Genomic DNA, 12962 nt, shown 5'->3' with positions numbered 1-12962 from the left:
CCTTGTCTCTTCCTCAGGGCCTTTGCTCACCTACTGGGAGATAAAGTGACAGCCTTTGCAAGTTGTGTTGTCAGCTGTAAGGAATTGCAAATGCACTTTTTTCCCCTTTTTTTCTCCCTCTTCGACAGCTGTGCCGTTTTATTAAATACACTGAGGATGGCTGCAGGGTTAGATCTTAACATGCCATGGTCCTGATGATACCTATCTGAGTGTTCCTAAGAGAAAAGAGATTACAAGTCCCATGTCTACATTGGGAATCCCTCCACGTTGTACTATTGTACCACAAACACACACAGACACACGTAGACGCACAGAGTTGAATATTTCTCTGCTGTCCCAGTCCCATAGGAGAACGATATCACAATGCACCCTGGCACATGAGCTCACACACACACACACACAGGCATGCACACTTACGCACCCACACACACACACACAGGCATGCACACTTACGCTCCCACACACGCACACACTCACACACACGCACACACACAGAAGCACACACAGACACTGTTTAGTATTTCTCTGCTGTCTCAGTCCTGGAGGAGGAGAACGATACAGATAATCCTGTTTCAGGTAATTCAGTTTTATGTGGTTGTTAGAAAAAGGGATTTTAAATCATTCAAAATGCTTCCTGCCTTATTGAGCATGTCAGAGCTGTCCTGGCTGTCCTGCAGTGTATCAACCCATAAGACAGCCAGTATGCAATAGACCAGACCGGTTGTTGTAAGACAAATTCTCTCAATGGCCTACATGGTAAAATAAAGGTAGCTAGATAAATAAATAATAGGCTTTCCGTGGTATATTATCTGTGTAATGCATTATGGCTTTGCTATGGCAATATTACTTGTACATGCTTGCTTGTACTCTATGGTGATCATATGATAGAAATTGCTAGGCACTACACAATTTTTATAGAACTCTTTTTAAGTATAACAATAATTTCCTCAGCTTGAGTAAGGGTTGCAGGATCTATATTCAACACAACCTGCTCAATGTTATGTTCGGTCCTCAGAATATTAGGACCTACAGTATTGGTTGCCAATCATTTCGAAAGCTCTGCTACAGTATAATCGTAATTTTGAGCAAACAGAATTGCATATTATTTTGAATGTGAAATGAATTACACTCCAAACTACTTATAAATGAAACAATAACACTGAACACACAAACACTTTAGGTTATTGATTGGAAAGATAGAAAATATTAGACATGATATGTTGCTGACATTTTGGGGGGAAATTGTCACATTGCCAGCGGTACTACCACTGTAAGGAGAAGGAGGGAGCCTCTATAGTACTACTTGTGGCTGGTCTCTCTCTGTGTGAATCATTGCTGGTATCTTGTAATTTGTAATCTTTCGGAGATCCTATTTCCAATTTGTTGATGCAGCAGATGGATTCCCTCACAGTAACCATTTATCACCTGCCACGGGAAACCTATTTTGTCCCTTTTCTTTGAAAAATGTGCTTTAAACCATTTCTTTCTGTATTTCTAAGCAGTTTCCTCAAACAATATACAGTAAAACTTTCCTCAAACAATATAAGGAAACCTTTGCTTCCAACATGGTACCCATTAATATTCTCTCTCTGAATTCTAGTCCATAACTGGAGTTTCAAAACATTGACTATGAAACATCAAGTTCAACTTCAATGCATAACAAAACGAAAAGGAAAAGTCAAACAATGTGAAAACTTCTCACGCTAGTGAAAAAATATATTTTTAGATAATGATAATGCCTCGTGCCTCAATACACAAATGACTATGCATAATACAGTACACTGAATGTACAACTTACCTGGTGAAAGCTATGATCCCTTATTGATGTCACTTGTTAAATCCACTTTATTCAGTGTAGATGAAGGGGAGGAGATAGGTTAAAGAAGGATGTTTAAGTGTTGAGAAAATTGAGCCGTGGATTGTGTATGTGTGCCATTCAGAGGGTGGCAAACCAGGCAGGATATAACCTCACCCACTTTGTCAAAGCACAGCCCCCACACCACTAGAGGGATATCTTCAAACCACCAACTTGCTACCCTGAGACAAGGCAGAGTATAGCCCACGAAGATCTCCCCCACGGCACGAACCCGAGGGGAGCGCCAACCCGGACAGGAAGATCACGTCAGTTACTCAACCCACTCAAGTGATGTACCCCTCCTAGGGACGGCATAGAAGAGCATCAGTAAGCCAGTGACTCAGCCCCCGATATAGGGTTTGAGGCAGAGAATCCCAGTGGAGAGAGGGGAACCGGCCAGGCAGAGAAAGCAAGGGCTGACTTGCTTCTCTTGTCATAACTTTCAATTGTCTATGGAGTTAACTTTTCTGGGTTTAAACATTTGTGCAACCAGTCTATAAGCTAGCTATCACTGCATACAAAAATGCCACATGTGTTTTAATGTTAGGCAAGGCCAAGTATGTCTTGTTAGATACTTTTTAGTTATCAGTTATAATATTCGTACACTACCATTCAAAAGTTTAAGGTCACTTAGAAATGTCCTTGTTTTTGAAAGAAAAGCACATTCCTTGTCTATTAAAATAAAATAAAATTGATCAGAAATACAGTGTAGACATTGTTAATGTTGTAAATGACTATTGTAGCTGGAAACGTCAACAGTGAAGAGGCGACTCCGGGATGCTGGCCTTCTTGGCAGAGTTCCTGTGTCCAGTGTCTGTGTTCTTTTGCCCATCTTAATCTTTTATTTTTATTGGCCAGTCTGAGATATGGCTTTTTCTTTGCAACTCTGCCTAGAAGGCCAGCATCCCGGAGTCGCCTCTTCATTGTTGACGTTGAAACTGATGTTTTGTGGGTACTATTTAATGAATCTGCCAGTTGAGGACTTGTGAGGCGTCTGTTTCTCAAACTAGACACTCTAATGTACTTGTCCTCTTGCTCAGTTGTACACCGGGGCATCCCACTCCTCGTTCTATTCTGGTTAGAGCCAGTATGCTCTGTTCTGTGAAGGGAGTAGTACACAGCGTTGTACGAGATCTTCAGTTTCTTGGCAATTTCTCGCATGTAATAGCCTTAATTTCTCAGAACAAGAATAGACATGAGTTTCAGAAGAAAGTTATTTGTTTCTGGCCATTCTGAGCCTGTAATCGAACCCACAAATGCTGATGCTCCAGATACTCAACTATTCTAAAGAAGGACAGTTTTATTGCTTCTTTAATCAGAACGACAGTTTTTAGCTGTGCTAACATAATTGCAAAAGGGTTTGATCAATTAGCCTTTTAAAATGATAAACTTGGATTAGCTAACACAACGGGCCTCTGTACGCCTATGTAGATATTCCATACAACATCTGCCATTTCCAGCTACAATAGTCATTTACAACATTAACAATGTCTACACTGTATTACTGATCAATTTGATAGTATATTAATGGACAAAAAATGTGCTTTTCTTTCAAAAACAAGGACATTTCTAAATGATCCCAAACTTTTGAAGTCTATTCCACGAGAGATGAAACAGGATTTTGGAAGGAAACACAATAGTTGCCGAAGGGTGTTCACAGAGCTAAGCTAGCCGTTAAGTGAATCCTCAGTTAATCAGGATGCCAACTCTCACTCAGCAGTCTCAGGTAGGATTAACCTGAACCCAGCGGACTACAGGCCCTTTCCACAGTTATTAATCTGGGTTTGCCAGTTCCCAGCAGGGCAAGGGTTGGAAAAAATTGGCAGTGAATATCTATGACTATCTGACATTTCTGCATGCCAAATAAGACAATTGATTAAAATCTAAAAATCCGTCTCTTAGCACTGGCCGCTATAAATTAGAGCCCTGGATTTAGAGGCAATAACATAAGACAGTCTCCCTAGTGGAGTGATGGGGACCAAAAAAATTACCTCATTCAAATGTATCTGCACAATGACATGCCACTTGCTCTTTCTATAGAGGTGGACAAAAAGCAGACATGTTTAAGCTTGAAAGGAGACTTTTCTTTCTGCCTGCCTGCCAGACTCAAGGATCTTTAAAGTGCTTTTATTTCTTGAATTTCATTGAGAGGCAGGGTTCAATGAAGAACAGTTCTATAGATTAGTCAGAAAGCAGCAGGTAGTGAACTAGCGATGGGCAACATTTAAAATCAAATGGCTTTTACCCTAAAACGCATCCAAAAAAGTTTGATCTGCACAGTCCATTCAGTCAGTTATTTATTTTCAAAAAATGTACAACATTAGCAACGCCTTAAAATAAGCCCATCATGCACTCCTGGCTGGGAGCTGAGAGCAGTGTTGTGTTTTTCCCATGCTTTCAAAGAGTAAATGTATCCATCAAAGGCAGCATAAAAGAACTGACAGTTCAAGTAATGTGCTGTAGGCAGGCCATGTCTTATTAAGAGGTTTTTAATGGCTTTATGGCTCGTGGCAAACACAACAACAGCCTTCTGGAGACACTCATAACCTGCTACTGCACTTCCACTTCTCATAGCAGCGAAGGTAAAGAGGCATACAAGCCGCCACTGATTTGCTACAAGACCCATTCCCTCAATGGAAACATTCCTCATGCTATACACATCATAAGCACCTTAAATATGTATCCCTGCCTATCAGAGATTATTGCAAGGAGGTACAGATTCTCAAGACCAAATCAATCTACAATACTTGAGAAAACGCTTTATAGTATTGTTGGATAAAAAGCAAAAGACAGTTAAATTAATTCATTTTATAAACCTTTTTTGAGCATTACAGTACAGAACCTTGCAGCAAACCGCCACATTAGATGTGAGAAACAATATACATGATTTTAGATCGGTTGGCTAACACTTTATACATAGGGCCTTTATACACCTAGGGCCTTTATATAGGGTTTATAAAGCTTATAAAGGGTACCTTAATAGAAAGTATTACCAATCTATCTGTATCAGTATAGTGAGGCATTTCAATAAAGATAGCATCTATTACATCTTGTGACTGCCTACAGTACCCCCACTCTCTCCTTGGACTGCAGCCCACTCATAAGCAGATAGGTGTGGGGAGCAGAGAGGAGTGGGGAGCAGAGAGGTGTGGGGAGCAGAGTGTGTTTGTGGTGGGAGGTAAGGACAGGAGGCCAGTCATGGATTTCCTCCAGGTTGAAACACAGAGGCAGAGAGCGTGAGAGAGGGAAAGTGCCCTCCTCAATCAATTGTTATTGACCCGTATTACAGTAGGGATGGGCTTAGGAATGTGCCTACCTCTGAGATAAAAACAAATATTAGTTTTTTGCTTGTTTGGTACCCCTGCCTGTTATACAGTACCATATGCTGCCCTCAGTAACAAGTAAGATGTCGTGTCAATTAACATTGTGAAAAATGTTTGGGTCGGCAATTGGAAGGTTCATTACTTGAGTAGCCTTAGGAATGAGTGCTTAGGTGAGATCATTGGAAACTGTAACACAATCAATATAGCCATCTATTTGCACAGCTTTCTTAACCTACAAAGGAACCTAAATGCTTCCTTAGATATTTGTCAGTTGATTTCATATCGGATGCCGTCATACAATCTTCATGGATTTGGTTCCCAGTTCTACTGAATTCTGCCTTGTTCATATAGTTAAGGCTCAAATGACCAAACAGAGGCATACATTACGTTCCTTAACAAACTCATTTTTAGATTAGTGAGTCACAGAGATCACTTACAGTAACAACTGACCTAAGTATGGAGGACCCACATTCGGGGAGATCATTTAGGGGAAACAAGGTGGATTAATGGGGAGTGGTCAAGGTCCACAAGCAATATGTTGAAAGTTATTCCCTCCTGTGCCTCAGAATATTTACTGCATGACTCACTCAATGAATTTGGCAAATTAACTCTGGCATTACAAGCTCTCTGCATTCTATATATAACGTATGCATCTGGGATGGAAATGCAACTAAGACCGACAATTTCCGTGTTGTAGCTATAGTAGGAAGTATTGGTTATTTATTTGACAGACTCTTAAAGTGTGTTGAAAAGTTTGCACACATAAAAAAACACATTTTCTAATTAGCTGATTAGCTGAGACAATATCTCACAATGAGTTCTGCTGTGCACCACAGTTCTCACGGAGACCTACATCAGGCCTTTGTTCTGCCAGTCAGCTTGATAGTGTCTTGACAACGGCACAGGCAGACTTCTGAAGGCTTCTGTCACAACTGTCACAAAACATCTGAGACACTCCTATCACTTCAGAGACGACATTGCCTCTCTGGACGGAGGACGGGACACAACCAAAAGTATTTTGGTATGCGCATAGAGTTCTGACTGACAATGTGTTAGCCGGCAAATATCTGACCTTTCGATTACGGTTTATAAACCAAGGCAGCTCATGGAGGTTGATTTCTCTGCTTGGATGAGGCAGCAATAGATGGTTATATAGACGTGTAGATGCCACACCACAGGCAGTATTCCACTTCATCATCGTCCGGGACAAGGTTATTGGCTGTGAAGCCAACCAACCCTCTGGTGGTGTCTAGACTAAAAGTGGACTGTGCTGGCCTGGCTGTCAGATGTGGATTGGCATATTGGACTGGCCTGTAGAAGAGGCCAGGATCTGATCAATGCATTGGGATGCATTGGGCCGTTGGGCTGTTGGGGCTGTGTGGAGGGGGAGCATGGGGCGCATTGAGGGTTGTGCCTGCCCTTGAACACGTGCTGTCTCTAAACAGAGATCAATTGGCCCAGTTTTGTCTGTGGAAGTAGTGCACAGAACGGATGTGTATCAGGGGAACTGTTGGTGAATCAGTCCTAAAATCAGCCTCATGTTCTTTCTCTCCTCAGAGGGGAACACTTGAACACCAGGGATTTTACTTGATGTACTCTGGCATTCTACCATAACACATTCTCTGTCAATGAATGTACTACTTCAAAGATACGTATTTCACAGAAAAACCCTCATGACCTATACTGTCTATTCTTTATTGATTCTTTTTTGCTTTGTTATCAGATGAGAGTTCCGCTTCATGGATCATCAATGTGCAACTCAGAAAGCATCAACTGATATAGCTGAAATTGCTACAGTACATGAACCGAGAAGTCTTTTTATCTGGAATCTTAAATAGTCTTTTTTCACCATTGTTAAATTATATTTGTTGGCTTCAAACTAAAGAAATTACGGACACCTGCACCTCTTTGGATATTTTCCTTTTATACATAGTGAGACCCAACAGCATTCATATACTGTAATGGGAGGATGCTGTCCTCAATACTGATGGCAAGGTCACAATAATGAAATCCTCTTTTTAAATCAGTATTCATTAAGCCTCTAATTCAAGACAACTAGGAGAAATTATTTGCATTTTAATATATGTTTCGCCTTCCTGCACTGGCTTCATACAATGAGTGCTCAAATAGGATAGCAGAGAACACAAACATAAGAATAAGAAGCTACCTTTGTACTGTATGTAAAAGGTCCCACAGATGGACCCTGTGAGCATATGGCTCTGCCGGAGACGAGAGCATCCATCAACTGCAACGTTGAGAGTGAAAATGAGGAATACATTATTCTATTTTTAGGATTTTACATGGGGAGGATACTACTTTGTTATCGCCCAACCAAATTTGTTGGCAGAGTTGATTTTTAAAGGCAATGGATTACTCCATCTGGGAGTCATTTACTGCTAAGGTCAAAAGTAATCGAAAGTCATTTTTACTGGAGGCTGTTTTCCATACAGTGTGAAATACTGTCTACTCAACTATGGTGCATGGTGGCCACTCACTCGAATCACCACGGAAACTCTCTGCTGAACCCTAAACTTTGGCTGAACGTTTAGAAAGTAGTTTAAAATGATTATCATAGCAATACTTACAAATGGTCATCAATTCTTTAACAAATATCTACTTACTCAATAGCTACTTGAACATGCTGCATTGTAAATCGTTACTTTAATTGCCACTTTCCATATTGCGTCATGCAGTTATTTTTATATCTCCTGGGCTAGAAACTATGAACTCACAAGAACTCAGGGCAACTATATAGTGTCACCAGCAGAGGGAGTAGCCTACAACCATGAAACAATTCACAAAGCCAGAGGTTTCATCCCAATCAACTGCACTACTTCCCTAAGTATTACAGTAGATAAGGAATAGGGTACTATTTGGGATACAGACAGGGAAATGGCAACTAAAGGGTAAAAATCCCTCACCATCAACCCCAATTACACTTTTAACATGTTGAAGTCTGGACATAAGTTCACCAGAGAAAACAAGCTTTTTTAGATACATACAACTGTGGCCTATCTGATACTACTAGTGTTTAACGCATTGTCACTTTGCCTGAAGTCAAAACTACTGATAACATTTTTATTTGTTTTTTGTTTCCTGTTTTGTTGGATTGCATTAATTTTAAATGACATGGGGATCATCATAATGGCACGTTACAATGAAGGCATACAAAAACTGGCAAGACCTAAACCATACCATCATACCCAGCAAGTCAAGTCAATTGGCAGGAGACCTTGCAAGGAATGTGAAAGGTTTTTGATATGCATATAAATTAACATAATATACACTATGTTGGTTAAAACCTCTTCAGTTTGTGTCTTCAGTTTGCATATAAATAGTGTTTTGTCTCTAAGCAACTGTGTACTCTCAGTCAGCTATGCTCCAATGCTCATATGCCCATATGCATACCTGCCAACACAATCGTAATTGAAAGTCAATATACCTATATGAAAGTTTATAAATAAGTGTTTTAGATTAGTCTTTATCACCTACAGTGTCAATCTAAATTATACTGAGAGCATAGAGGGAAAAAGAAAGAATATAATATGACAGATGAAATAACTGGTTTAACCGACTTGTATAACACTAACAGGAAAAGTATTTCAGATAATTCCCTGGATAATGTATGCATGCATTGAGGATATGGCAGCAGCTGATGGACAGAACAGAAACACATTGGTTTAATGTGAAACTTAACCAAGAGAAGCAAACAAATTCTGATAAATGCTCTGCCCAGTGTGACAATTAATAAGTCAATGAAAGTGGTCCATCGTGTGAAAAACTTTAATTAATGTTCTTAACTAGATAATGATAGCTTCCTCGTTGTCATGCAACAAGGCAGGTAATTTGATTTCATGGACTGAGACTTTGAATTTACTTTATCACGAGGAGGAGACCAACAAAATGCAATGACGTGGAGAATTATTAGTCTCACGGCTGAATTTTGACATGGTTGAAATCCAATCACTCAAGTCAATGTGATCTATTCAGAATTTAACTTCTACGGATTATTAAATATGTATAAAAATGTTACTTTCCATCAGACCTGCGTTCAAATACTATTTCAAATATTTCAGTCACATACACTCAGTGTACAAAACATTAGGAACGTCTTCCTCATATTGAGTTGCACCCCCTTTTGCCCTCAGAACAGCCTCAATTTGTCGGGCATGGACTCTACAAGGTGACAAAAGTGTTCCACAGGGATAATGGCCCATGCTGACTCCACAGGTGTGTCAAGTTGGCTGGATGTCCTTTGGGTGGTGGATCATTCTTGATACACACGGAAATCTGTTGAGCGTGAAAAACCTTGCAGCGTTGCAATTCTTGACACACTTAAACTGGTGCACCTGGCACATACTACCATACCCAGTTCAAAGGTACTTAAATATTTTGCTTTGCCCATTCACCCTCTGAATGGCACACATACACAATCCATGTCTCAATCAATCCTTCCCTTTATCTAGACTGATTGAAGTAGATTTAACAAGTGACATCAATAAGGGATCATACACTGCCTTGCAAAAGTATTCACCCCCTTGGCATTTTTCCTATCTTGTTGCATTACAACCTGTAATTTAAATAGATTTTTATTTGGATTTCATACAATGGACATATATATACACTGCTCAAAAAAATAAAGGGAACACTTAAACAACACAATGTAACTCCAAGTCAATCACACTTCTGTGAAATCAAACTGTCCACTTAGGAAGCAACACTGATTGACAATAAATTTCACATGCTGTTGTGCAAATGGAATAGACAACAGGTGGAAATTATAGGCAATAAGCAAGACACCCTCAATAAAGGAGTGGTTCAGCAGGTGGTGACCACAGACCACTTCTCAGTTCCTATGCTTCCTGGCTGATGTTTTGGTCACTTTTGAATGCTGGCGGTGCTTTCACTCTAGTGGTAGCATGAGACGGAGTCTACAACCCACACAAGTGGCTCAGGTAGTGCAGCTCATCCAGGATGGCACATCAATGCGAGCTGTGGCAAGAAGGTTTGCTGTGTCTGTCAGCGTAGTGTCCAGAGCATGGAGGCACTACCAGGAGACAGGCCAGTACATCAGGAGACGTGGAGGAGGCCGTGGGAGGGCAACAACCCAGCAGCAGGACCGCTACCTCCGCCTTTGTGCAAGGAGGAGCAGGAGGAGCACTGCCAGAGCCCTGCAAAATGACCTCCAGCAGGCCACAAATGTGCATGTGTCTGCTCAAACGGTCAGAAACAGACTCCATGAGGGTGGTATGAGGGCCCGACGTCCACAGGTGGGGGTTGTGCTTACAGCCCAACACCGTGCAGGACGTTTGGCATTTGCCAGAGAACACCAAGATTGGCAATTTCGCCACTGGCGCCCTGTGCTCTTCACAGATGAAAGCAGGTTCACACTGAGCACCTGACAGACGTGACAGAGTCTGGAGACGCCGTGGAGAACGTTCTGCTGCCTGCAACTTCCTCCAGCATGACCGGTTTGGCGGTGGGTCAGTCATGGTGTGGGGTGGCATTTCTTTGGGGGGCCGCACAGCCCTCCATGTGCTCGCCAGAGGTAGCCTGACTGCCATTAGGTACCGAGATGAGATCCTCAGACCCCTTGTGAGACCATATGCTGGTGCGGTTGGCCCTGGGTTCCTCCTAATGCAAGACAATGGTAGACCTCATGTGGCTGGAGTGTGTCAGCAGTTCCTGCAAGAGGAAGGCATTGATGCTATGGACTGGCCCGCCATTCCCCAGACCTGAATCCTATTGAGCACATCTGGGACATCATGTCTCGCTCCATCCACCAACGCCACGTTGCACCACAGACTGTCCAGGAGTTGGTGGATGCTTTAGTCCAGATCTGGGAGGAGATCCCTCAGGAGACCATCCGCCACCTCATCAGGAGCATGCCCAGGCATTGTAGGGAGGTCATACAGGCACGTGGAGGCCACACACACTACTGAGCCTCATTTTGACTTGTTTTAAGTACATTACATCAAAGTTGGATCAGCCTGTAGTGTGGTTTTCCACTTTAATTTTCAGTGTGACTCCAAATCCAGACCTCCATGGGTTGATAAATTGTATTTCCATTGATTATTTTTGTGTGAATTTGTTGTCAGCACATTCAACTATGTAAAGAAAAAAGTATTTAATAAGATTATTTCTTTCATTCAGATCTAGGATGTGTTGTTTAAGTGTTCCCTTTATTTTTTTGAGCAGTGTATAATAGTCCAAATTGGCAAAGTGAAATGAAAAAATTACTTGTTTTAAAAACACAAAAATTAAAAAAAAAAGAAAATGCAAAAGTGGTGTGTGCATATGTATTCACCCCCTTTCCTATGAAGCCCCTAAATAAGATCTGTAAGCAACCAATTACCTTCAGAAGTCACATAATTAGTGAAATAAAGTCCACCTGTGTGTAATCTAAGTGTCACATGATCTGTCACATGATTTCAGTATATATGCACATGTTCTGAAAGTCCCAGAGTCTGCAACACTAAGCAAGGGGCACCACCAAGCAAGCGGCACCATGAAGAACAGGTCAGGGACAAAGTTGTGGAGAAGTACAGATCAGGGTTGGTTCATAAAAAAATATCAGAAACTTTGAACATCCCACAGAGCACCATTAAATCCATTATTAAAACATTTAAAGAATATGGCACCACAACAAACCTACCAAGAGAGGGCCACCCACCAAAACTCATGGACCAGGCAAGGAGGGCATTAATCAGAGAGGCAACAAAGATACCAAAGCTAACCCTGAAGGAGCTGCAAAGCTCCACAGCGGAGATTGGAGTATCTGTCCGTAGGACCACTTTAAGCTGTACACACCACAGAGCTGGGCTTTACGGAAGAGTGGCCAGAAAAAGCCATTGCTTAAAGACAAAAACAAGCAAACATGTTTGGTGTTCGCCAAAAGACATAAAAGATAGACGCTACTCTGGTCAGATGGGACTAAAATGTAGCTTTTTGGCCATCAAGGAAAATGCTATGTCTGGCACAAACCCAACACCTCACATCACCCCGAGAACACCATCCCCAAAGTGAAGCATGGTGGTGGCAGCATCATGCTGTGGGATGTTTTTCATCGACAGGGACTGGGAAACTGCTTAGAATTGAAGGAATGATGGATGGTGCTAAATACAGGGAAATTCTTGAGGCAAACCTGTTTCTGTCTTTCAGAGATTTGAGACTGGGACGGAGGTTCACCTTCCAGCAGGACAATGACCCTAAGCATACTGCTAAAGCAACACTCGAGTGGTTTAAGGGGAAACATTTAAATGTCTTGGAAAGCCCAGACCTTTAAAAGCCCAGACCTCAATCCAATTGAGAATCTGTGGTATGACTTAAAGATTTCTGTACACCAGTGGAACCCATCCAACTTGAAGGAGCTGGAGCAGTTTTGCCTTGAAGAATGGGCAAAAATCCCAGTGGCTAGATGTGCCAAGCTTATAGAGACATTCCCCAAGAGACTAGCAGCTGTAATTGCTGCAAAAGTGGCTCTACAAAGAATTGACTTTGGGGGGGGGGGGGTGAATACAATAGTTATGCACGCTCAAGTTTTCAGTTTTTTTGTCTTATTTCTTGTTTGCGTCACAATAAAAATTATTTTGCGTCTTCTAAGTGATAGGCATGTTGTGTAAATCAAATGATACAAACCCCCCAAAAATCCAGGTTGTAAGGCAACAAAATAGGAAAAATGCCAAGGAGGTGAATACTTTCGCCAGACACTGTAGCTTTCACCTGGATTCACCTTTTCAGTCTATGTCATGGAAAGAGAAGGTGTTCCTAATGGTTTGTACACT

General features: G+C 41.5%; 1 protein-coding gene across 3 annotated transcripts in view; it reads right to left on the bottom strand.

The window, feature by feature from the left end:
* Positions 1-12962, bottom strand: part of LOC115156994 (tenascin-R) — a 136564-nt gene that overhangs the window by 69777 nt on the left and 53825 nt on the right. The gene's annotated exons all lie outside the window — the stretch shown is intronic.

This window comes from Salmo trutta, chromosome 21 (genome assembly GCF_901001165.1).
Source record: "Salmo trutta chromosome 21, fSalTru1.1, whole genome shotgun sequence".
Classification (NCBI taxonomy): Eukaryota; Metazoa; Chordata; class Actinopteri; order Salmoniformes; family Salmonidae; genus Salmo; species Salmo trutta.
Note: the sequence above shows the minus strand (reverse complement) of the source record. Positions and strands in the feature narration are given on the sequence as shown.